This window comes from Eschrichtius robustus, chromosome 15 (assembly GCF_028021215.1).
Source record: "Eschrichtius robustus isolate mEscRob2 chromosome 15, mEscRob2.pri, whole genome shotgun sequence".
NCBI classification, from domain to species: domain Eukaryota; kingdom Metazoa; phylum Chordata; class Mammalia; order Artiodactyla; family Eschrichtiidae; genus Eschrichtius; species Eschrichtius robustus.
Window position 1 is genome coordinate 16,125,020 of NC_090838.1, and position 26,910 is coordinate 16,151,929.

Genomic DNA, 26,910 nt, shown 5'->3' on the forward strand with positions numbered 1-26,910 from the left:
AAAAATCCCACTCTTATAGCTTTCAGTTATTGATGTCACAAAATTTCATCCCTATACATTGTATGTCCAAAAACATGGACTAATAATTGAGTTTTTATGTATCAGTCTTTAAATCATGTAGGAAAAAAAATGGATTTACAAACCAAAGTTACCATAGTACTAGCTTTTAGACTAATAATTGTTTTTTTGTAATGCATTAGTCTCTTAAATCATGTAGAAAACAAAAGACAAAGTTAGAAACCAAAGTTACAGTAATACTAGCTTATAATTTCTCAAGTATTTACTGTTACCAAGATTTTAATTTTTTCATATGGCTTTGAGTTATTGTCTAATGTTCTTTCATTTCAACTTGAAGGACTCCCTTTAGCATTACTTGCAAGACAAGTTTAGTAGTAATAGACTTCCTCAGTTCTCAGTTTTTATTTATCTGGGAATGTCTTAATTTCTCCCTCACTTTTTTTTTTTTTTTGGCCACACCACGTGGCACGTGGGATCCCAGTTCCCCGATCAGGGATCGAACCCACACCCTCAGCAATGGAAGTGCAGAGTCCTAACCACTGGACTGCCAGGGAAGTCCCTCTCCCTCACTTTTGAAGGACAGTTTTGCCAGATATAAGATTCTTCTTTCTTTTTTAAAAAATTTTGTTTATTTATTTTTTGGCTGCATTAGGTCTTTGTTGCTGCGTATGGGCTTTCTGTAGTTGCGACGCGTGGGGGCTACTCTTTGTTGTGGTGCGCAGGCTTCCCATTGCAGTGGCTTCTCTTGTTGCGGAGCACGGGCTCTAGGTGCACAGGCTCCGGTAGTTGCAGCACGTGGGCTCAGTAACTGTGGCACGTGGGCCCTAGAGCGCTTGGGCTTCAGTAGTTGTGGTACATGGGCTCAGTAATTGTGGTGTGCGGGCTCTAGGGCATGCGGGCTTCAGTAGTTGTGGCACGTGGGTTTAGTTGCTTTGCGGCATGTAGGATCTTCCCGGACCAGGGATCAAACCCATGTCCGCTGCATTGGCAGGCAGATTTTTAAACACTGTGCCACCAGGGAAGTCCCAAGATTCTTGTTGACAGTTTTTGTTTTCTTTCAGCTCTATGAATACGTCAGCCCACTGCTTTCTGGCCTCCAAAGTGTCTGATAAGGAATCTGCTGATAATCTTATTGAATATCCCTAGTATGTGATGAGTTGCTTCTCTCTTGCTGCTTTCAGGATTCTCTCCTTGTCTCTGGCTTTTGACAGTTTGCTTACAACGTGCTGCAGTGTGGGTCTCTTTGAGTTTATCGAAGACTTAGACTGTTAAGCTTCTTAGATGTTTATATTCACATTTTCCATCAAATTTGGGAAGTTTTGACCATTATTTTTTCAAATAATATATCTTCTTTTCTCCTTTGGGACTTCCACAATGTGTATGTTCATGGTCTTGATGATGTTCCATAGGTTCCTAATGCTCTGTTTACTTTTGTTAGTCTTTTTTGTTTGTTTCCTAGACTTGATTATTTCAGTTGTCCTGTATTCAAGTTAACTGATTCTTTTGCCTGCTCAAATGTGCTTTTGAATCCCTCTAGTGAATTTTTCATTTCAGTTATTGTACTTTTCGGCTCCAGAATTTATATTTGGTGTGTTATAATGTTTTCTATCTACTTATTGCCATTTTGTTCATACATTTTCTTGAATTTTTCCACGTCTTTCTTTAGTTCTTTTAGCATCTTTAAGACAGTTGTTTTAAAGTCTGTTTATTGGGCCCACCACCTGGTCTTTCTCATCTGTCTCAGGGGTGGTTTCTTTTGATTTTTCTTTGAATGGGCCATGCTTTCTTGTTTCTTTGTATGCTTTGTGGTTTTTTGTTGGAAACTGGACATTTAAATCCTTTAATATGGTAAATCTGGAAATCAGATTCTCCCCCTTGCCCAGGGTTTGCTTCTTGTGGTGGTGGGCTGTCTCTGTGTGTGGGATCGACGTAAGGTCTCTCAGGTCTTTTCTGAGCCCGAGCCCTTCCCTGGGCTTGTGCGGTGACTTTTTAAACTCGCCTGTATATGCAGTTGCTTTTGGCTCCCCTAGTCCTTAAGTGCCTGGCTCCCAAAAGAAGAAAAAGAGGAAAGTGAAGGGGGAAATAAAGGAAAATAGAAAGGTTCTGGCCTTTTAAATCTGGAAGTTGTTTCAGCTGAATGGGGAGGCCCTTGCAATAGTGGCTTCTTACTTCTGTGTCTGCACCTCCATGATTAGAAACAGCAATTAGTGATCAGAGCACAGATCACTCATATTGCCTACCCTGGTTCCTGCAAGCTGCTTTGCTCTAGGAAACATTGTAGGGCTGCCTGCCAGGGGCTGGGATGTGGAGAATGGGGAGAACTTCTGTGCTAAGAGCTGAAATTGACTGCACTTAACCGCAGTTCACCATCCAAACCTTTGCTTGGCTGTTGAAAGCATTCAGTATCCTTTAGGGTTCCAAAATAATTACATCAGACAGATTTGGCCAGTGCAGTTGTTGTTCATGTGGGGAGATGGAGTCCTGGTGCTTCCTACTACACCATCTTCTGAGAATCCTCTCTCTCATTTCTTTTGTCTTGGTTTTGCTAATGATTTATCATTATTGATCTTTTCAAAGAAGTTTCATTGTTTCTTTTTTTTTTTTTCTATTTCACTGTTTCTGCTTTGATTTTTCTTTTTCCTCTCTTAACTCTGTTTGATTTTTGTTTTTAACTTCTTTATTAGAGTATAATTGCTTTACAATGGTGTGTTAGTTTCTGCTTTATAACAAAGTGAATCAGTTATACATATACATATGTCCCCGTATCTCTTCCCTCTTGTGTCTCCCTCCCTCCCACCCTCCCTATCCCACCCTTCTAGGTGGTCACAAAGCACCGAGCTGATCTCCCTGTGTCATGCGGCTGCTTCCCACTAGCTATCTGTTTACGTTTGTTACTGTATATATGTCCATGCCACTCTCTCACTTTGTCCCAGCTTACCCTTCCCCATCCCCGTATCCTCAAGTCCATTCTCTAGTAGGTCTGCGTCTTTATTCCCATCTTGCCCTTAGGTTCTTCATGAGATTTTTTTTTTTTTTTAAGATTCCATATATATGTGTTAGCATACGGTATTTGTTTTTTTCTTTCTGACTTACTTCACTCTGTATGACAGACTCTAGGTCTATTCACCTCACTACAGATAACTCAATTTTATTTCTTTTTATGGCTGAGTAATATTCCATTGTATATATGTGCCACATCTTCTTTATCCATTCACCTCTTGATGGACACTTAGGTTGCTTCCATGTCCTGGCTATTGTAAATAGAGCTGCAATGAACATTTTGGTACATGACTCTTTTGAATTATGGTTTTCTCAGGGTATATGCCCAGTAGTGGGATTGCTGGGTCGTATGGTAGTTCTATTTTTAGTTTTTTAAGGAACCTCCATACTGTTCTCCATCGTGGCTGTATCAATTTACATTCCCACCAACAGTGCAAGAGGGTTCCCTTTTCTCCACACCCTCTCCAGCATTTATTGTTTATAGATTTTTTGATGATGGCCATTCTGACCGGTGTGAGATGATACCTCATTGTAGTTTTGATTTGCATTTCTCTAATGATTAATGATGTTGAGTATCCTTTCATGTGTTTGTTGACAATCTGTATATCTTCTTTAGAGAAAGGTCTATTTAGGTCTTCTGCCCATTTTTGGATTGGGTTGTTTGTATTTTTGATATTGAGCTGCATGAGCTGCTTGTAAATTTTGGAGATTAATCTTTTGTCAGTTGCTTCATTTGCAAATATTTTCTCCCATTCTGAGGGTTGTCTTTTCATCTTGTTTATGGTTTCCTTTGCTGTGCAAAAGCTTTTAAGTTTCATTAGGTCCCATTTGTTTCTTTTTGTTTTTATTTTCATTTCTCTAGGAGGTGGGTCAAAAAGGATCTTGCTGTGATTTATGTCATAGAGTGTTCTGCCTATGTTTTCCTCTAAGAGTTTGATAGTGTCTGGCCTTACATTTAGATGTTCAATCCATTTTGAGTTTATTTTTGTGTATGGTGTTAGGGAGTGTTCTAATTTCATTCTTTTACATGTAGCTGTCCAGTCTGTGTTTGATTTGCTTTTCTTTTCTAGCTTCATGAGGTGGAGACTTAGATTATTTTATTTTATTTTATTTTTTATTAATTTATTAATTTATTTTTGGTTGTGTTGGGTCTTCGTTGCTGCGTGTGGGCTTTCTCTACTTGCAGCGAGCAGGGGCTACTCTTCGTTGCAGTGTGTGGGCTTTTCATCTTGGTGGCTTTTCTTGTTGTGGAGCATGGGCTCTAGGTATGCGGGCTTCAGTAGTTGTGGCTTGCAGGCTCAGTAGTTGTGGTGCATGGGCTTAGTTGCTCCACAGCATGTGGGATCTTCCCAGACCAGGGCTCAAACCTGTGTCCCCTGCATTAGCAGGTGGATTCTTAACCACTGCACCACCAGGGAAGTACACTTAGATTATATTAAATCTTTTTTTATAGTATTAATCATTTCCATAACAAACTTGTTTTTAAGCATTCTTCAGCTGCAGCCTGTAAATTTTGAAGTGTTTTCATTTTTGAAGTTATTTTCTAATATCTTTTAATTTATGTTAATTTGGTTCTAATAGTGAATTTTTTTAGTTTTTGTCTTTCTTTGATTTTCATATTTTGCTATTTTAAAAAACAGAGGCATGTTTTCATATCGTGTATCCTTTTCAGGTGTGCAATTCAATGATTTTTTTTGGTAATTTAAAAAATTGTGGACTATCATCATAAATAATTTTTATAACATTTTTATCATCCAGTATCATTCCTGCTGCACATTTATTGTTAATCCCTGTATTTCATTGTGTGAATATACTAAGTTTTGGCTCTTTCTAAGTTTCAACTATTATGATTAATGCTGCTAAAACGATGTATGCAAGCATTTATGTGAATATATATGTTCATTTGTCTTGGATATGTACCTGAGTAGAATTATTGGATCCTATGGTAAATTCATGTTTAACATTTAAAGAGTCACTGAACTGTTTTCCAAAGTGACTGTACCATTTTTACATTTCTCCTGGTCATGTGTGTGTACCTGGTTCTCTGTATCCTTGTCAATATTTATTACCTGTCATTTTTATTCTTGCTATATTAGTATATGTGAAATGTTATTTTCTGGTTTTAATTGCATTTCACTAATGACTAATGATATTGGGCATTTTGTCATGTGGTTATTAGTCATTTTGTATATCTTTTTTGAATAAATGTGTCCAAATTTTTTCACCATTAAAGTATTTTTGTCTTGTTGAGTAACAAGAGTTCTTTATATATTCTGGTTACAAGGCCCACATCCTTTATATGGTTTACAAATATTTTTCCCCATTCTGTAGGTTATTTTTTCACTTTCTTGATTGATGTGCTTTTGAAGCATAAGTGTTTTTAATTTTGGTAGAGTTCAGTGTACCTGTTTTTTCTATTGTCACTTTTGCTTTCAGTGTCATATATAACAAATCATTGTCTAATCCAAGATGGTGAAGATTTACATGGGTTTTTCTAAGAGTTATAATTTTAGCTCTTATATTTAGGCCTTTGACCTAATTTGAGTTAATTTTATATATGGTGTGAGGTGGGGTCTAACTTCACTCTTTTGCAGGTGGATATCCAGTTTTTATAACCATTTATTAAAAAAAAAAAAAAAAAGACTACTCTGCGACTTCCCTGGTGGTCCAGTGGTTACGACTTTGCCTTCCAAGGCAGGGGATGTGGGTTCGATCCCTGGTCAGGGAAATAAGTTCCCACATGCCTCGCAGACAAAAAAACCAAAACATAAAACAGAAACAATATTGTAACAAATTCAATAAAGACTTTAAAAATGGTCCACATCAAAAAAAAAAAAATCTTTAAAAAAAGACTATTCTTTGTTCACTGAGTTGTCATGGAACCTTTGTCAGAATCAATTAACCAAAAGTGTAAGGATTTATTTGTGGACTCTTAATTCTATTCCATTATATATATGACTAGTCTCATGCCAGTACCTCACTGCTTTGATTATTATAGTTTTGGAGTATTTTTGAAATCAGAAAGGTAAGTCCTTTTTGGCTCCTTTGGCTCCATTACATTTCCATATGAATTTGAGGATCATCTGGTAAATTTCCACAAAACAGCCAGCTAGAACTTTTATAGCAGTTGGTTGAATCTGTAGACTAATTTGGAGAGAGTTGCTATCTTAACAGTATTGAGTCTTCCAATTTGTGAACAGGGAATATTTCTCCATTTGTTATTTAATTTCCCTCAACAGTGTTTGTAATTTTTAGTGCACAAGTCTTGAACTTTTTTTATTTCCAAATATTTTCTTCTTTTGATCCTAAAGTTTTTATTTCATTTTTCCAGTTGTTCATTGTTCATCTATAGCAATACAGTTGATTTTTAATTAAGATCTTGTGTCTGGTGACCTTTCTGTATTTGTTCATTTGTTCTAATTTGTACATGTGTTTATGGGTGCATGTGTGTGTTCCTTTGGATTTTCTGCATACAGGATAGTGTCATTTGCAAATAAATTAAAAATTTAATCTTCCCTTTCCAGTTTTGATGCTTGCTTTTATTTTTCTTATCAGATTACAGTAGATACAACTTTCAATATATTGTTGAAAAGAAGTTGTGAGAGCAGGCATCCATGTTTTGTAGTCTATATTAGAGGAAAGGTTTTCTGGCTTTTCACCATTATGTATGATATTTGTCATAGGTATCTTAACTCTTAATCAGGTTGAGAAAGTCCTTTCTGTTCTGAGTTTATTGAGAGTTTTATCATGAATAGATTCCTGATTTAACTGATTATTTTCTCTTGCTTATTGATCACTTTTTCCTGCTTTAATTTTTTTTATAAATTTATTTATCTATTTTTGGCTGCATTGGGTCTTTGATGCTGTGCACAGGCTTTCTTTAGTTGAGGCGAGCGGGGGCTACACTTTGTTGCAGTGCACAGGCTTCTCATTGCGGTGGCTTCCCTTGTTGCCAAGCACGAGCTCTAGGCATGCGGGCTTCAGTAGTTGTGGCTCGCGGGCTCTAGAGCACAGCAGGCTCAGTAGTTGTGGCACGTGGGCTTAGTTGCTCCGCAGCATGTGGGATCTTCCTGGACCAGGGCTCGAACCTGTGTACTCTGCCTTGGCAGGTGGATTCTTAACCACTGCGCCACCAGGGAAGTCCTCCTGCTTTAATTTTTTAAATTACATTGTGGATGATGTGGATGTATATTGTAGTAGCTTTGGGGTTATGTTGTTTTTTTCTTGAGTTTTTTTTTTTCATGTTAATATTTTATTTAAACCAGTACAAACACCATGCTTAACAGAAGACTGTCCAAAATAAACATGCAGTATGAACTCACACAGACTGAAACCACAGCTTCAGAAGTTGTGCCAGCTGTTGATTTTGTCAGACGATGACAGTAAGCTGTTAAAATTCCCAAGACTAAACCATTAATGTTTCAAGCCTCCTGAATGAGATTACATTGGATCATCTGAATCAGTGGGAACTACCTGCCATGTTAGTGATTTCAAACAATATTCAAGTAATTACACGTATATGAACTAGACTCCAAAAAGCAAGAAAGCAGTTTCTTTCACAACCTTAATGTAGTTGTTTTAAATATCATAGGAAGATGATCACTGATTTGAAGTGTCAAATGGCATAATAAGAAACAAATTTCTCAAGAATATTCAACTTGGGACCATTGATGTTATGTGGCCTAAAAGAGTTACATTCTTCCAGAAATACAAAATAAGATTTGTCCAGAAATGTTTGAAACACTTCTTCACATAAGATGTAAAGGTTCAAATTCTGTAGATTCCAGTATTATCAGTCTGTTGAACAAATAGGGAGAGCGTCCGTACTAAGAATATTTGAATTGATAGATTACGAGTTACTTTCTACTTCCACCGAGGAAGTTTTTGTTCTGGTAGGTACATAAATTGCTAATGGATCACTTGGATTCTATCAAGATTTAGTTTAAGGACATATCTAATTCAGTTTTATTTTTCCTCTTTATTCATGGTCCCCACTTCTGTGGCATAAGCTTTCTTGGGTCTCAACTGCTGAATGCCCAGGTTGTTTTACAGGGTGCTTATACTCTAGTTTGGCCTGAAATGCAAAATCTTTTAAGCACTTTGTTGCCTCCAGAATTTCTTCTCAATTTTAACCTTTTAACACAACCACACCAACTAGAGTCTTGCCCTATAAATATGCATCTTAGGATTTGGCTAAGGACCTGGGGAATTACCATGCAAGCCAATGGGGTTCACTCTTTCTGGCCCTCACTATGGCATCCAAATTCCAGCTACCACACGGCACCTTGAACTTTGATTTCCACATCCTTAATTCAGCAAAATTACTGTTCTGCGCTTGGCCTACATTTCTTGAACTGTGGTCCATGTAATTTTCCTAGGGAGAGAACTTGGGTGAATGTAGGGATTCTTTCATGTGTGTCCCCTTTCTCATGGATTACAACCCTTCATGGGTGCTTGCAAACAGTTTTATATATTCTCTCTAGGTTTTGTGTCCAGTTGTTTCTAATAGGAGGGTAAGTCTAATTCCAAGTACTCTCACAGCCAAGCCTGGAATTCCCTTGTTTTTTGTTTTACCATTGGACAGCTCAGTTTTCTGTGTTTGTATACCTGGTAGGTTAGTTATGTTTCCTGATCTCGGAGAAGTAGTCTGATGTAGCAGATGTGCTATGGGACCCAGCAGCATGTTCCCGTCTGGTCACCAGAGCCATATGCTCTAAGAGTGCTCCCTGTGTGTGCTGCATGGGCCCTTCTGTTGTGGCAGGGCCAACTACTGTGGGCACAATGGTAGGTGGTGGTGTCCTCTGGCCCAGTGGGCTGCAAGGCTGTGTATCAGGTGGCTCTAGGCCTGCTGGAGGATGGGGTAGGCTTTCTGTGTGGTTGGCTATGTGGCCCAAGGGGGCTTGGGGCTAGTGCTGGTCCACAGGAGGGTAGTTCATGATCCTACACTGTCTGTGTGGCCTGGGGCAGCTTGGGGCTAGGGCAGGCCTTAATCCTTGCAGGGCTTTCTGTGTTGACTGGAGTTTGGGGCCTGGTGCCTGCCTGTCGGTACCTGGGGCTGGCTCCTGAAGTAGCTGGCTATGGGACCTGTGGGAGCTCAGGTTTTGTGCTAGCCTGCTGGTGGGCAGGTAAGCCACCAACACTTATAGGCTAGAGGGAGGATCCAAAATGGTGCTTGCTAGCACCAGTGTCCTCATGGTAGAACAAGGTCTCCAAATGGCTGCTGCCAGCATCTGTGTCCCCAGGGGGAGTTCCTTGTTGCCTCCTATCTCTCTGGGAGACTCCAAGATTAGCAAGTGGGTCCTTTCAGATCATTGCCAATGTGCTGGGATACAGAGCGTGTGAGATTTTGCATGTGACCTTTAAGCATCAAGTCTCTGTTTCCTATAGCTCTCTGGCTCTCCAAACAAAAACCCTGTTGGTTTTCAAAGCCAGGTGTTCTGGGGCCTCATTTTCCCTGTGCAGTACCCTTAGGCTGGGGAGCCCAATGTGGAGCTCAGATACCTCACTCCTCAAGGAGGAGATCTCTGTGATTGTAATATTCCTCTTGTTTGTGGGTTGCTGATGTGGGGGTATGGGTCCTCACTATACCATGTTTCCACTCCTCCTACCTGTGTCGTTGAGTTTCTATCTATATGTCTTTAGTTGTTGAAAATATTCTCTGCTAGTCTTCAGGTTGATACTATAGATGGTTGCTCCTGTAAGTAGTTGTAATTTTGGTGTGTCTATGGGAGGAGGTGACTTCAGTGTTCTACTCTGCCATCTTAGCTACCTCTCCTGAAGAAATCCCTATCATTCTTTTTTAAAAAATATTTATTTATTTATTTTCTTCATATTTTTGGCTGCGTCCAGTCTTAGTTGCGGCATGCAGGATCTTTTTGTTGTGGCATGCAGGTTTTCTCTCTCTAGTTGTGGCGTGCAGGTTTTCTCTCTAGTGGTGGTGCGGGCTCCAGGGTGCGTGGGCTCTGTAGTTGTGGCACACGGGGTCCAGAGCACGTGGGCTTATTAGTTTGCAGCACACGGGCTCTCTCGTTGAGGCGTGAGCTCAGCAGTTGTAGTGTGCAGGCTTAGTTGCCCTGTGCCATGTGGGATCTTAGTTCTCTGACCAGGGATCAAACCTGCGTCCCCTGCATTGGAAGGCGGATTCTTTACCACTGGACCACCAAGGAAGTCCCCCCATCATTCTTAATGATTATAGTGAGCCCAGAATAAAGACAGCACATTTCACTTTAATTCCTGGCATGCTATTAAGTCACTACAGAGTCTTTGCTCCAGTGTATTTCTTAAGTCAGCTGTGAAGAGAATGTTGTTTGGATGTTCCTTGGGGACTAGGGAATCAGTGAACAGGTCACATAATAAATACACGTGATTGTTATATCCCAATGGCTTTGGATTTCTTCTATATCAGGGGTTTTCAAACTTTTACATATATCATATCTCCTGGAGGATTTGTTAAAACACAGATTTCTGGGTCCCACTGCCAGAGTTTCTCCTCCTTCTGGAGGTGGCCTGAGAATTTTAATTTTAAGCAGTCCCTAGGTAATGCTGGTGCTGCTGGTCTGGGGGCCACTATTTGAGAATCATTGTTCTATATTATACAAATAGAATTTTGGACATTTCGTTTTCAATGTAGGACACCATTGAGTCCACATTTTACTCAACCTGTTGGGTAAGCTGTTAGAAGCACTCTCAGCTACTTGACCTAACACACTGCAGCAATTACACAGGCTGAGATAATTGAATGTGTTCAAAAGACTCTTGTATACTCATAAAATACTTCAATAAAGGTTAAAAATACAGTATGGTAGGAAAAAGAAAGTAAAGGCACACATATGAAAGGCTTTTTTCTTTTCTCTGTCAACCAGGACACGCTTCATACTTAGATTGTGTATACATCAGAATACATGATGGTTCACAAGATCCCTTTGACTTAGGAGAGCCACCTACTCATCTGAGAAAGGATCTTTCATCTTGCTATGGTTACTTTTTATAGATCTATGTTTTGTTTCAGTGATGCAAAAATGTTAAGTTTTATTTTGCCCTTTGCACTGTTGGTTTTGTTCTGAGATTTTCCTCAAATATCTTTTTTTTTTTTTTTGTCCTCTCATGTTGATTAATGAAGGGACTTAAAACAATGAGTGGAACTTCTCCATTCAAGGGCTGAGGGATGATCTGACAGGAGCAAAGCATTTTGTTATGTTGGTTTCTCTTTGGTCTGTTTTCCCTGCTAACAATCCTCTCATCTACTGCTTGGTGGATATATGCCAGGCTGTCAATCTGGGAGCTAAATTAGGAAACAGGTCGATGGATTCCATGTACAGAATTTCATTTTGTCTCCAAATTTTGAGCACAGTATGTTACCCAGGCCTTCTGTTGCGCTTGGCATTACCAAATTAGGAGCCTCTCTTATTTCTGGTATAATTTCTCTAGAGCAGTGGATTGGAAATTTTGTTCTCAAGTTCCCTTTATAATCTTAAAAACTATTGTGGATCCCAAAGAGCTTTTGTTTATGTGGATTATATCTATCAAAATTCAATATGTTAAAAAAAATTGAAGATTTAAAATATTCATTATAAAATAATAATCTAATTATATTTTAATTTTATATTGTAATTTTAAGACTAACATAATTCTATGAAAATATTTCTGAAACAAAATAGAAGAATTGGCATTGTTTTAAATTTTTGTAAATTTAATGCCTGCCTTTGTGGAGGATAGCTGGGTTTCCCTATTTGCTTCTGCATTCAGTCTGTTTCTATATCACATGTCATGTAGTTCTTGGAAAATTCCATTCTGTACTCATGAGAGAATGAGAATGGAAAAGGCAAGTCACATCTTAGTATTATTATGAAAATAGTTCTTACCTTAGCGACTGGTAAGGTAAGAAAGGGTTTCAGGGACCCATTAGTAGTACCCAGACCACAGTTTGAGAACTGCTGCTTTAGAGAATAAACGTACCTTCTGTTGAGTAGTGGAGAGATAATCACCTAGGCATTTGGGGTTGGGCTTGGGGTCATTGGTCTAACTTCTTCTATACAGAATCTCAGTAAATCCTGTTTCTTTTCTTTTTTATGTATGTATGTATGTGTGTAGTTATTCCTTATCCACTCACCTCCTCCTTCATAAAAATAAAACCTCACTGTAAGGTATGCACTTGGAGATGGTATTTCATATATTAAGTGATTGGCTCTCATCCTCTACCATGATTCTGTTTTCAGAGTAGTTGGGCTAAAGTTTTTTTTTTTTAAACATCTGTATTGAAGTATAATTGCTTTACAATGGTGTGTTAGTTTCTGCTTTATAACAAAGTGAATCAGTTATATATATACATATGTTCCCGTATCTCTTCCCTCTTGCCTCTCCCTCCCTCCCACCCTCCCCATCCCACCCCCTAGGTGGTCACAAAGCACCGAGCTGATCTCCCTGTGCTATGCGGCTGCTTCCCACTAGCTATCTATTTTACACTTGGTAGTGTATATACGTCCATGACGCTCTCTCACCCTGTCACATCTCACCCCTCCCCCTCCCCATATCCTCAAGTCCATTCTCTAGTAGGTCTGTGTCTTTATTCCCGTCTTGCCACTAGGTTCTTCATGGCCTTTTTTTTTTTTTCCTTAGATTCCATATATATGTGTTAGCATACTGTATTTGTTTTTCTCTTTCTGACTTACTTCACTCTGTATGACAGACTCTAACTCCATCCACCTCATTACAAATACCTCCATTTCATTTCTTTTTATGGCTGAGTAATATTCCATTGTATATATGTGCCACATCTTCTTTATCCATTCATCTGTCGATGGACATTTAGGTTGCTTCCATGTCCTGGCTATTGTAAATAGAGCTGCAGTGAACATTTTGGTACATGACTCTTTTTGAACTATGGTTTTCTCAGGGTATATGCCCAGTAGTGGGATTGCTGGGTCGTATGGTAGTTCTATTTGTAGTTTTTTCAGGAAACTCCATACTGTTCTCCATCGTGGCTGTATCAATTTACATTCCCACCAACAGTGCAAGAGTGTTCCCTTTCCTCCACACCCTCTCCAGCATTTATTGTTTCTAGATTTTTTGATGATGGCCATTCTGACCGGTGTGAGATGATATCTCATTGTAGTTTTGATTTGCATTTCTCTAATGATTAATGATGTTGAGCATTCTTTCATGTGTCTGTTGGCAGTCTGTATATCTTCTTTGGAGAAATGTCTATTTAGGTCTTCTGCCCATTTTTGGATTGGGTTGTTCGTTTTTTTGTTATTGAGCTTCATGAGCTGCTTGTAAATCTTGGAGATTAATCCTTTGTCAGTTGCTTCATTTGCAAATATTTTCTCCCATTCTGCTGGTTGTCTTTTGGTCCTGTTTATGGTTTCCTTTGCTGTGCAAAAGCTTTTAAGTTTCATTAGGTCCCATTTGTTTATTTGTGTTCTTATTTCCATTTCTCTAGGAGCTGGTTCAAAAAGAATCTTGCTGTGATGTATGTCATAGAGTGTTCTGCCTATGTTTTCCTCTAAGAGTTTGATAGTGTCTGGCCTTACACTTAGGTCTTTAATCCATTTTGAGTTTATTTTTGTGCATGGTGTCAGGGAGTGTTCTAATTTCATACTTTAACATGTATCTGTCCAATTTTCCCAGCACCACTTATTGAAGAGGCTGTCTTTTCTCCACTGTATATGCTTGCCTCCTTTATCAAAGATAAGGTGACCATATGTGCGTGGGTTTATCTCTGGGCTTTCTATCCTGTTCCATTGATCTATATTTCTGTTTTTGTGCCAGTACCAAACTGTCTTGATTACTGTAGCTTTGTAATATAATCTGAAGTCAGGGAGCCTGATTCCCCCAGCTCCATTTTTCATTCTCAAGATTGCTTTGGCTATTCGGAGTCTTTTGTGTTTCCATACAAATTGTGAAATTTTTTGTTCTAGTTCTGTGAAAAATGCCAGTGGTAGTTTGATAGGGATTGCATTGAATCTGTAGATTGCTTTGGGTAGTAGAGTCATTTTCACAATGTTGATTCTTCCAATCCAAGAACATGGTATATGTCTCCATCTATTTGTATCATCTTTAATTTCTTTCATCAGTTTCATATAATTTTCTGCATACAGGTCTTTTGTCTCCTTAGGTAGGTTTATTCCTAGATATTTTATTCTTTTAGTTGCAATGGTAAACGGGAGTGTTTTCTTAATTTCATTTTCAGATTTTTCGTCATTAGTGTATAGAAATGCAAGAGATTTCTGTGCATTAATTTTGTATCCTGCTACTTTACCAAATTCATTCATTAGCTCTAGTAGATTTCTGGTAGCAGTTTTAGGATTCTCTATGTATAGTATCATGTCATCTGCAAACAGTGACAGCTTTACTTCTTCTTTTCCGATTTGGATTCCTTTTGTTTCTTTTTCTTCTCTGATTGCTGTGGCTAACACTTCCAAAACTATGTTGCATAATAGTGGTGAGAGTGGGCAACCTTGTCTTGTTCCTGATCTTAGTGGAAATGGTTTCAGTTTTTCACCATTGAGGACAATGTTGGCTGTGGGTTTGTCATATATGGCCTTTATTATGTTGAGGAAATTTCCCTCTATGCCTACTTTCTGCAGGGCTTTTATCATAAATGGGTGTTGAATTTTGTCGAAAGCTTTCTCTTAATCTATTGAGATGATCATGTGGTTTTTCTCCTTCAGTTTGTTAATATGGTGTATCACATTGATTGATTTGCGTATATTGAAGAATCCTTGCATTCCTGGGATAAACCCCACTTGATCATGGTATATGATCCTTTTAATGTGCTGTTGGATTCTGTTTGCTAGTATTTTGTTGAGGATTTTTGCATCTATGTTCATCAGTGATATTGGCCTGTAGTTTTCTTTCTTTGTGACATCTTTGTCTGGTTTTGGTATCAGGGTGATGGTGGCCTCGTAGAATGAGTTTGGGAGTGTTCCTCCCTCTGCAATATTTTGGAAGAGTTTGAGAAGGATAGGTGTTAGCTCTTCTCTAAATGTTTGATAGAATTCACCTGTGAAGCCATCTGGTCCTGGGCTTTTGTTTGTTGGAAGGTTTTTAATCACAGTTTCAATTTCAGTGCTTGTGTTGGTCTGTTTATATTTTCTATTTCTTCCTGGTTGAGTCTTGGCAGGTTGTGCATTTCTAAGAATCTGTCCATTTCTTCCAGGTTGTCCATTTTATTGGCATAGAGTTGCTTGTAGTAATCTCTCATGATCTTTTGTATTTCTGCAGTGTCAGTGGTTACTTCTCCTTTTTCATTTCTAATTCTATTGATTTGAGTCTTCTCCCTTTTTCTCTTGATGAGTGTGACTAATGGTTTATCAATTTTGTTTATCTTCTCAAAGAACCAGCTTTTAGTTTCATTGATTTTTGCTATTGTTTCCTTCATTTCTTTTTCATTTATTTCTGCCCTGATCTTTATGATTTCTTTCCTTCTGCTAGCTTTGGGGTTTTTTTTGTTCTTCTTTCTCTAATTGCTTTAGGTGCAAGGTTAGGTTGTTTATTTGAGATGTTTCCTGTTTCTTGAGGTAGGTTTGTATTGCTATAAACTTCCCTCTTAGCACTGCTTTTGCTGCGTCCCATAGGTTTTGGGTCGTCATGTCTCCATTGTCATTTGTTTCTAGGTATTTTTTTGATTTCCCCTTTGATTTCTTCAGTGATCACTTCGTTATTAAGTAGTGTATTGTGTAGCCTCCATGTGTTTGTATTTTTTACAGATCTTTTCCTGTAATTGATATCTAGTCTCATAGCGTTGTGGTCGGAAAAGATACTTGATACGATTTCAATTTTCTTAAATTTACCAAGGCTTGATTTGTGACCCAAGATATGATCTATCCTGGAGAATGTTCCATGAGCACTTGAGAAAAATGTGTATTCTGTTGTTTTTGGGTGGAATGTCCTATAAATATCAATTAAGTCCATCTTGTTTAATGTATCATTTAAAGCTTGTGTTTCCTTATTTATTTTCATTTTGGATGTTCTGTCCATTGGTGAAAGTGGGGTGTTAAAGTCCCCTACTATGATTGTGTTGCTGTCGACTTCCCCTTTTATGGCTGTTAGTATTTGCCTTATGTATTGAGGTGCTCCTATGTTGGGTGCATAAATATTTACAATTGTTATACCTTCCTCTTGGATCGATCCCTTGATCATTATATAGTGTCCTTCTTTGTCTCTTGTAATAGTCTTTATTTTAAAGTCTATTTTGTCTGATATGAGAATTGCTGCTCCAGATTTCTTTTGATTTCCATTTGCATGGAATATCTTTTTCCATCCCCTCACTTTCAGTCTGTAAGTGTGTCTAGGTCTGAAGTGGGTCTCTTGTAGACAGCATATATATGGGTCTTGTTTTTGTATCCATTCAGCCAGCCTGTGTCTTTTGGTGGGAGCATTTAATCCATTTACATTCATGGTAATTATCGATATGTATGTTTCTATTCCCATTTTCTTAAATATTTTGGGTTTGTTATTGTAGGTGTTTTCCTTCTCTTGTGTTTCTTGCCTAGAGAAGTTCCTTTAGCATTTGTTGTAAAGCTGGTTTGGTGGTGCTGAACTCTCTCAGCTTTTGCTTGTCTGTAAAGGTTTTAATTTCTCCATCAAATCTGAATGAGATCCTTGCTGGGTAGAGTAACCTTGGTTGTAGGTTTTTCTCCTTCATGACTTTAAGTATATCCTGCCACTCCCTTCTGGCTTGCAGAGTTTCTGCTGAAAGATCAACTGTTAATCTTATGGGGATTCCCTTGTGTGTTATTTGTTGTTTTTCCCTTGCTGCTTTTAATATGTTTTCTTTATGTTTAATTTTTGACAGTTTGATTAATATGTGTCTTGGCATGTTTCTCCTTGGATTTATCCTGTATGGGACTCTCTGTGCTTCCAGGACTTGATTAACTATTTCCTTTCCCATATTAGGGAAGTTTTCAACTATAATCTCTTCAAATATTTTCTCAGTCCCTTTCTTTTTCTCTTCTTCTTCTGGGATCCCTATAATTCGAATGTTGGTGCGTTTAATGTTGTCCCAGAGGTCTCTGAGACTGTCCTCAGTTCTTTTCATTCTTTTTTCTTTATCCTGCTCTGCAGTAGTTATTTCCACCATTTTATCTTTCAGGTCACTTATCCTTTCTTCTGCCTCAGTTATTCTGCTATTGGTCCCATCTAGAGTATTTTTAATTTCATTTATTGTGTCTTTCGTTGTTGCTTGGTTCCTCTTTAGTTCTTCTACGTCCTTGTTAAATGTTTCTTGCATTTTGTCTATTCTATTTCCAAGATTTTGGATCATCCTTACTATCATTATTCTGAATTCTTTTTCAGGTAGACTACCTATTTCCTCTTCATTTGTTAGGTCTGGTGTGTTTTGACCCTGCTGCTTCATCTGCTGTGTGTTTTTCTGTCGTCTCATTTTGCTTATCTTACTGTGTTTGGGGTCTCCTTTTCACAGGCTGCAGGTTCGTAGTTCCCGTTGTTTTTGGTATCTGTCCCCAGTGGCTAAGGTTGGTTCAGTGGGTTGTGTAGGCTTCCTGGTGGAGGGAACAAGTGCCTGAGTTCTGGTGGATGAGGCTGGATCTTGTCTTTCTGGTGGGCACGTCCACATCTGGTGGTGTGTTTCGGGGTGTCTGTGGCCTTATTATGATTTTAGGCAGCCTCTCTGCTAATGGATGGGGCTGTGTTCCTGTCTTGCTAGTTGTTTGGCATAGGGTGTCCAGCGCTGTAGCTTGCTGGTCGTTGAGTGAAGCTGGGTCTTGATGTTGAGATGGAGATCTCTGAGAGATTTTTGCTGTCTGGTATTACGTGGAGCTGGGAGGTCTCTTGTGGACCAGTGTCCTGAAGTTGGCTCTCCCACCTCAGAGGCACGGCCCTGATGCCTGGCTGAAGCACCCAGAGCCTTTCGTCCACACGGCTCAGAGTAAAAGGGAGAAAAAATAGAAAGAAAGAAAGAAAGAGGATATAATATAGTGAAGTAAAATAAAGCTATTATAAAGCAAAGCTATACAGACAAAATCTCACCCAGAAGCATATACATATACACTCACAAAAAAAAGGAAAAGGGGAAAAATTAATATATCCTGCTCCCAAAGTCCACCTCCTGAATTTGGGATGATTCGTTGTCTATTCAGGTATTCAACAGATGCAGGCACATCAAGTTGTTTGTGGAGTTTTAATCCGCTGCTCCTGAGGCTCCCGGGCGAGATTTCCCTTTCTCTTCTTTGTTTGCACAGCTCCCGGGGTTCAGCTTTGGATTTGGACCCGCCTCTGCGTGTAGGTCGCCTGAGGGCGTCTGTTCCCCGCCCAGACAGGACGGGGTTAAAGGAGCAGCTGCTTCGGGGGCTCTGGCTCACTCAGGCCGGGGGGAGGGAGGGGTACAGAGGAGGCGGGGCGAACCTGCAGCGGCAGAGGCCGGCGTGACGTTGCACCAGCCTGAGGCGCGTTGTGCGTTCTCCCGGGAAAGTTGTCCCTGGATCACGGGACCCTGGCAGTGGCGGGCTGCCCCGGCTCCTGGGAGGGGCAGTGTGGAGAGTGACCTGTGCTTGCACACAGGCTTTTTGGTGGCGGCAGCAGCAGCCTTAGCGTCTCACGCCCATCTCTGGGGCCCGCGCTGATCGCCGCGGCTCGCGCCCATCTCTGGAGTTCGTTTAGGCGGCGCTCTGAATCCACTCTCCTCGCGCACCAGGAAACAAAGAGGGAAGAAAAAGTCTCTTGCCTGTTCGGCAGCTGCAGACTGTTTCCCGGACTCCCTCCTGGTTAGCTGTGGTGCACTAACCCCTTCAGGCTGTGTTCACGCTGCCAACCCCAGTCCTCTCCCTGCAATCCGACTGAAGCCCGAGCCTCAGCTCCCAGCCCCGCCCACCCCAGCGGGTGAGCAGAGGAGCCTCTCGGGCTGGTGAGTGCTGCTCGGCGCCGAGTCTCTGTGCGGGAGTCTCTCCGCTTTGCCCTCCGCACCCTTGTGGCTGTGCTCTCCTCTGTGGCTCCGAAGCTTCCCCCCTCTGCCACCCGCAGTCTCTGCCCGCGAAGGGGCTTCCTAGTGCGTGGAAACCTTTCCTCCTTCACGGCTCCCTCCCACTGATGCAGGTCCCGTCCCTATTCTTTTGTCTCTGTTATTTCTTTTTTCTTTTGCCCTACCCAAGTACGTGGGGAGTTTCTTGCCTTTTGGGAGGTCTGACGTTTTCTGCCAGCGTTCAGTGGGTGTTCCGTAGGAGCAGTTCCACGTGTAGATGTATTTCTACTGTATCTGTGGGAAGGAAGGTGATCTCCGCGTCTTACCCTTCCGCCATCTTCCTGGGCAAAAGTTATTATCTTCCTAGAAGAGGAAAGAGAGAAAGGGAAAGTTGGGTGGAGATGGCAGACAAACTGTAACTCGGGATGAGACAGTATGTGTTTATCTCCATAGTCATCTCCTAGCAAAATCTGCCCAGATGAGACCATTGGAATAGGTATCAACTAGTTTTCTCTTTCCATTGCTGATATTTTTCTGCCCTTTGGATTTATCTTTTTTTTTTTCCCTGTTATTTTAATAGGGTTTTGAGAGGCAGCAAAGGTATGTGTTGCAGACATTAGTTCTTCCGTCATTATGCGTAGTTGACAATAGTACTTTGGTCTTCTTCACCATTTATTTCTTGATAAATTAGAGGATTTTATTTTCCAAAAATGACCACAGTGCTGTCTCCTGTCCTTATTCTCTTCTTCAAAGAGTGTATAGAGGTGATGCTGTGTAACTTCCGAGGCTTGGTCCTGAAGGCTGTGTGCCTCTAACTTGTGCACTGGAATACTTGTGCTTAATGCTGAGGTGCCATGTAAGAAGGCTAGTTATGCTGATGTTGCCATGCTGTGAGGAAACCCAAGCCACATGGAGAAGAAATGTTTAGGCACTTTTTTGGTAGTTTCAGATTAATGACCATTTTAATATCACCTTTATATAAGGCCCAGGCATTGTGAAGCAGTGCTCTATCCTGTCTGAATTTCTGCCTCACAGAATCTGTGAGCATAATAATACCATTATTTTTATCACTAAGCTTTGGAGTAAGTTGAAATCATAACTGGAACAGGTTTTGGTACCAGAAGTGAGAGGCTGCCATAACTTTTGGACTGAGCAGTGGGTAGAAACCAAAGGGCCTTGAAGAGAGGAAACCTGACCAAGCCTCAAGGACGCTGTCAGTGAGGGCTTTGAGGAAGTTGAGGAAAATGTTGGAAGCTGGAGGAAAGGAGACTGGAAATATTTGTCAGTTAAAGAAAATTTAGCAAAATTGTTAACTGCCACAATATGGAAAGCTGAAAATGTACCTAATGAGCTTGAGGAATCCAGCTAGGCTAAAGAGATTTCCAAGCAATCACTGTATTCCTGCTGGTCTCCTTCTTTTGAATGAGAGTGCCTACAGAAGTTATTCTATGCATGTCCCACAATTGTATGTTAAGTATGTGTGGGGTAACATGCCACTTTGTTTCATTGGTCTTCAGATCAAGAGGAGCTGTACTTGAGGAACTTCCTCTTGGGAGCCTAATCTACCCTTGGACCTGGAGGTTCAAGACTGTCCTGATGCCATAATAGATTGAGATTTTGGAGGTCTTGGGGAAGGGCGTAGTGTATTCTGCATATGGGAATGCTGTGAATTGTTGTGGCCAGAGTGAAGACTGTGTTACATTGTAATATCCCGAGATTGTCACAGTAATATTTCCCATCTCACATGCTCTTATCCAGTGTGACCTTGCCATTCTTCACCACTTGGATCTGGACAGGCTTGTGAATGCTTTGATCAAAACATAGGGTAGAAGTGATGCAATGTGGCCTTACAAGGCTGGGTCATAAACAGTGATGCAGCTTTCACCTTATTTTCTGAAACAGTTGAATGTGGTTGCCTGGACCATCATGAAAAAAATCCAACTTTGGGCTTCCCCGGTGGCGCAGTGCTTGGGAGTCCGCCTGCCAATGCAGGGGACACAGGTTCGAGCCCTGGTCCGGGAGGATCCTGCATGCTGCGGAGCAGCTGGGCCCGTGAGCCACGGCTGCTGGGCCTGCGCTCTAGAGCCCGCGAACCACAACTACTGAGCTCGCGTGCCACAACTGCTGAAGCCCACGCGCCTGGAGCCCGTGCTCTGCAACGGGAGAGGCCGCCGCAATGAGAGGCCTGCGCACTGCAATGAAGGGTGGCCCCCGCTCGCCGCAACTGGAGAGGGCCCGCGCGCAGCAATGAGGGCCCAACGCAGCCAAAAATTTAAAAAAAAAAAAAAAAAAAAAAAATCAAACTTTCAGCATCCAGGCTGGGGAGGAAACCCAAGCCACATGGAGAAACCACGTGTAAGGATTCCTGTCAACAGTTCCAGAACCCAGCCATTTGAGTTGTCCTTGCTGAGGCCGTGGGCATTATGCAGAGACAAGCCAACTCCATCATGTCCAAATTTCTAAGCTGCAGGATGCACGGACTTGATAAAATAGTTGTTTTATACATTAAGCTCTGAGGTGGTAACTAGAAGCTCTGAGGTAGTAACTAGAACAACTGGATAACGTAAACACATTATAAGAATCATTAGGCCTTTTTTTGGTGTGTATAGATGTGGTAAAGATGCTCAGTAATGTGTAAAGTATGAGTTTCAGTGAAAATGTTTATGACACACATTTTAGCTGCCTAATGGCTTACTTATTCATTTATTTGGTTTTGGGGTAATAAGTCACGTGACTATATCTGAATTCTAGATAGTTCTTGTGCCATTGTACATTAGTCTGTACTGGTTTATTTGTAAACATTCTATTTAATTTGTAGTTCTACTTGACTAAAAATTGAATAAATATAATGATTCTTTCAATTTGCCTCCATATTTTACACATAATAGATATGAGATAAATGCATATTGATTAAATATTAAATTTTGTCATCTTATCAGAGGGCATAATTCATGAATTTTTAAAAATGAAAATGTTTCAGATGACTTAGGAAATAGGGAATTATATATCAATATCAACCCCTTTATTATATGGGTTATAGTCTGTCTATTAAGGAACTTCATTCCTTGTAATCTCTACATCTAATTTGAATATTTTTTTTGAGGTAAAGAAAAATGTTTAGCAGTTAAGAAAAATATTTCTGTAATTTTTTTGGAGGGTTTTACTGACATCTAGTGGCATTCAGTCCTATATGGTTTAAATTCCTTTTAGTTTCCTTTATTTCTATTCATTTTTCCGTGATTGTCTTCTCTTAATTTTAAAGCCTTTTTTTTCTTTTTTAAGGAAAAAGATATTTCAGGTACCTAAAGTAAGGGTAGCATTTTTTGAGGATGTGTGATGTTATTATACATGTACCTTATATATAATATAACATAAATGAATAAATATAATCATGTCATTCATTTTTAAGTATAGTTGTTTCCTGCACTTTTTCTTTTCCTTCATTTGCTTGGATTCCCCTCCCTTCCTCTTTTCTCTGTTCTATTCATATAATTTCTGTTTATATAATTCTTCCATCCCTGCCCTAAGGTAGGTCATAACAGCCAAATTTTCTCCATGTGCATATAATTCAGTGCATGAATGAATTTAATGATGTTAGCATATAAATACAATGTACACATTTTTGTTATGTTTTAGAAAAAATGATCATAAAATTTTCTGCATTTTGCTTTTCTCACTTAGCATTTCTCATAGAAATCTAAGATAAGTAACCGACTACTTTTATTTTTTAAAATGTACTCATATTTTTTAAAAATATGGATATATTTTAATTCTGTTTTCAGCAACTTTATTGATAGACATTTATCTTTGCAGTTTTTGCTACCTTGAGTACAGCTCTCATACACATCTGTGAGTGTATATCCTTACATAGGGGTAACTTTGTTTCTCCGAGATAGCTTTTTAGCAGTGAGATTGCTAATTAAAAGAAGGTATCTTTAATTTTAATAGTTGTTACCATATTGCTTTCAAAAACAGCTGAAATATCAGTGAATGATTTATGAGAATACCTTTTCCCTACATTACCATTAGTAGATTTTATAGCATTTTAAACATTTTTGCCTGTATGAGGAGTATAAAGTGATTTATTATTTTAATTTGAATTTCCTTATTACTAGAGAATTTAACAACTTTATATGTGTTGACTCTGAATTTATTCTTCTATGGAATTTCTAATTTTAACTTTTGTAGTTTGTATATTATGTTAACACTTTGTTTATCATCCAATTTACAGATATTTTGTATGGAAAAAGATATAACACAGTTTTAACTCTTCATACAATTGAATGTGTTTATCTTTTGTTTTTGAGATTGAGTTTCCCAGATGTAGTTAAGAAAGTCTCCCTTATATGTGGATTGTATTCTTCCAGGTTCCTTCCCCCTTTTTATTTTGCAAAGTTTTCATTTTCTGAGTGTTAACATTTAAGCCTTAATCCAGCTTAAATGGAATTTAATGATAGCGTATAAATACAATGGATACATTTTTGTTATGTTTTAGAAAAATAAGATCATATAATTTTCTGCATTTTGCTTTTCTCACTTAGCATTTAATTATTTTAATAAACTTTTAAAAATTGACAGATAACATGCACAGTCAAGTACAGTATTAATTATCACAAAGGGAACAGACCCATCAACCAGTCAGAACAATTCTTATGCCTTCTTAATTACTAAGTCTGCAGTATCATATCACTATCCTGATATCTATGATAATCACCTTCTTGCTGTGTTCTGTATTTTTACCTCCTAAGCTGGGTCCCTAAACATTATACTTCGGTTAGTTGGTCATTGACCTTAATATAAATATGTTCATATAATATGTATATTTTTATTTTCAGTATCTTTTGCTTAATATTTTGTTTGTGAGTTTTATCCATGTTAAGATGTGCAGCAGTTCATTCTTTTTGCAGTATGGTATTCCATTGTTTGACTCTGTGACTTTTCTGTTGATGGCTATTTGGATTGTTTTCAGTTTATGGCTGTATGGAATAATGCTGCTATGATCCTTCTTGTGTATTACTCTGATGCTTTTGTGCATACAGTTCAGTTGGATATATATTTCAGAGAGAAATTGATGGCATGTAATATATATATGTTTATATATAATTTCTGAATACAGGCCGTTTGTTGCAAATATCTTTTCCACTTAGTGGCTTTTTTACTCTTTGTGGTAGTTTATTTTTTTGGTTAACAGAAACTCTTAATTAGTTCAGTTTATACATTTATTTTCTTTTTTGTTTAGTACATTTTTCTGTCCTGTTGAAGAAATCTTTACATGTCCCAAGCTCATGAAAAAAGTTTCCTAGAATAATTTTATTTGCTTTCAAGTTCTGTCTATAATGCGCTTAAAATTAAATTTTATGTAAGGTATGAGAAATGAGTGAGTATTCATTTTTTTTTACATATAGATATCTGGTTGACCCAGTAGCATTTATTGAAAAAGGCCATACTTGCTGCACTGCACTGACATATCCCCTTGGCCATAAAAATGTTTATCTATGCTAGGGTATTCTGGACTTTGTTTCTTTCATTGGACAGTACTATACAACAAGTCAATACCATACTTAATTTTACACTAAGTCATGATCTGCCAGGTATAAATCTACTAGCCTTTTTATTCTTTAAGATTATCTTAGCTGTTCTCTGGTTTTGCATTTCCCTGAACATTTTAAAGTTAGGTTTTTGTCACTACCTCTCTGTGGAGGGAGTATCTACATAAATTAGTTGGGATTCTTCTGTACAAGATATTTGCCTACTCACCCCCATTTAATTATTTATTTGATCGTTTATATCAGTATGGACTCATGTGTATTTATTTCATACTTTCGATTATAATCTAATAACTTCATTGCTCAAATTGTTCCAGCTGTGGCATTAGGAGCTCTTTCAGTTGACTCTGTTCCTTTGATATAATCTCATTGTTTTGTTTTTGAATGAAACCCCTGTCCCAGCCCTAGAATCAGCCATTTCTCCATAGTGCCCTGGTTTCTTTTATTTGAGAATGCTGTATTAGACACCAAGATTTGGGTGCTGGATGAGTACATTTATTTTTATTAAATTCTGTTCTTTATTCCTTAGTTCTAATTTCTTTGGGTTTAATTTTCTATCTTTTTCTAACTTCTTGAGATATGTTAAATTTTCAGTATTCGGCTTAGAATGTTTTCTAATTTCCGTTTCTTTTTTGAACACTGAAACGTTTAGAAGTGTATTCATTTCCAAACATTTGGGTATTTTCAAGTTAGTTTCTTTCTATCTTAATTTTATAATGGTCAGAGAATATACTTGAATACTTTAGTCTTTCAAGCCACATGTAATCAATTTTGTTAATCTTTATGTGTACTTGAAAATACTATGCACTAAATGATTGTTGGATGCTGTGTTCCACATGTGTCATTTAGGTTATTTTTGTTAATTGTGCTGAGTGTTGTACATCCTTACTAATTTTCTTCAGATTTTTATATTAGTGAGAGGGATATATTATAGTCTGTCACTTTGATAGTGGATTTGTCTGTTTCTCTTTTAGTTACTGTTATGATTTGTATAGTGTGAAGATATAAAATGAGGTGCATGTACATTTGAATTATTTTACCTATCTGGTGGTTTCATCCTTTGGTCATTATAAAAGACTTCTTTTGACCTCTAATAGTGCTTCTTGCCTTAATGCCATCTTTGATGTTATTATAGTTACACCAGTTTTTGGCTTTTGTTGGGTTAGCGTTTGGATGATTTTCCATGTTATGCTTTTTCTCTTCTTCTACTTTCAAACTTACTTTGTCGTTCTATTTAAGGTGTGTATGTCATACACAGTTTAGTTATTTTCCTCCAGTCTGACTATATTTTTCTTTTGAATGGAGTATTTATTCCATTGACATTTATGTAGTTAAGGATGTATTTGGTTTGTATATACTGTCTTACCATTTATTTTTTATGTCTATTTTTTTCTTGTTTTCTTTTTAATAAAAAATCCTTTATTTTCATTAGATTTTTCTATTAGCTTTATTTTTTTAATGCAAAAAATTTAAATGTATATTTAGTAAGTTCTAATTTAGTAAAAACGCAAGTGTACAGACAGAGATTGGAAGGAAATACAATTCAGCCAAGGGTTATTTGTCTCATCTCTGAGCGGTGTGATTCTTAAACAGATTTTTTTTCCTTTTCTATTAGCTTTAGTTATACATTATTTCAGAATTTCTTTAATGGTTATCCAGAGGTTAACATGTGCATCCTTGATTTAGTAGAGTCTAAATTATTGTTTCTATTTCCTAGACAATGATAGTATCTTAGAACGTCTTAATGCCACTTACCATCTTTACTTTCTGTTTTTGTTGTCATACATTTTAATCTCATGAAATATTATTTTGATAGTATTAAACAATTTTATATGTATTTACATATTTACCATTTCACTTGGTCTTCATTTCTTCCTGTATTTTCATTTTCCTTCTGGGATCTTTTTACTTTCTGAAAAACTTGTTGATGTTTCCTTTAATACATGCCTTATGATGAGGACTTCTCTCATTTTTGCCTGAAATATATTTTGCCTTCAATTTCTAAGGGAATTTTTATTGGATATAGAATTTTAGAATAGTTATTTTCTACGTAGAATTTTAATAGCATTTTAGGATTCTAGAATACTTATTTTCTTTCAGACTTTTAAAGATGTCTTTCTGTTATCTTGAGACTTTCATCTTTTTTTTTAATAGATCTTTATTGGAGTATAATTGTTTCACAATACTGTGTTAGTTTCTGTTGTACAACAAAGTGAATCAGCCATATGCACACATATATCCCCATATCCCCTACCTCTTGAGCCTCCCTCCCACCTTCCCTATCCCATCCCTCGAGGTCTTCGCAAAGCACCGAGCTCATCTCCTTGTGCTATGCGGCTGCTTCCCACTAGCTAACTGTATTACATTTGGTAGTGTATATATGTTGATGCTACTCTCACTTATCCCCAGCTTCCCCCTCCCCACCCCTCA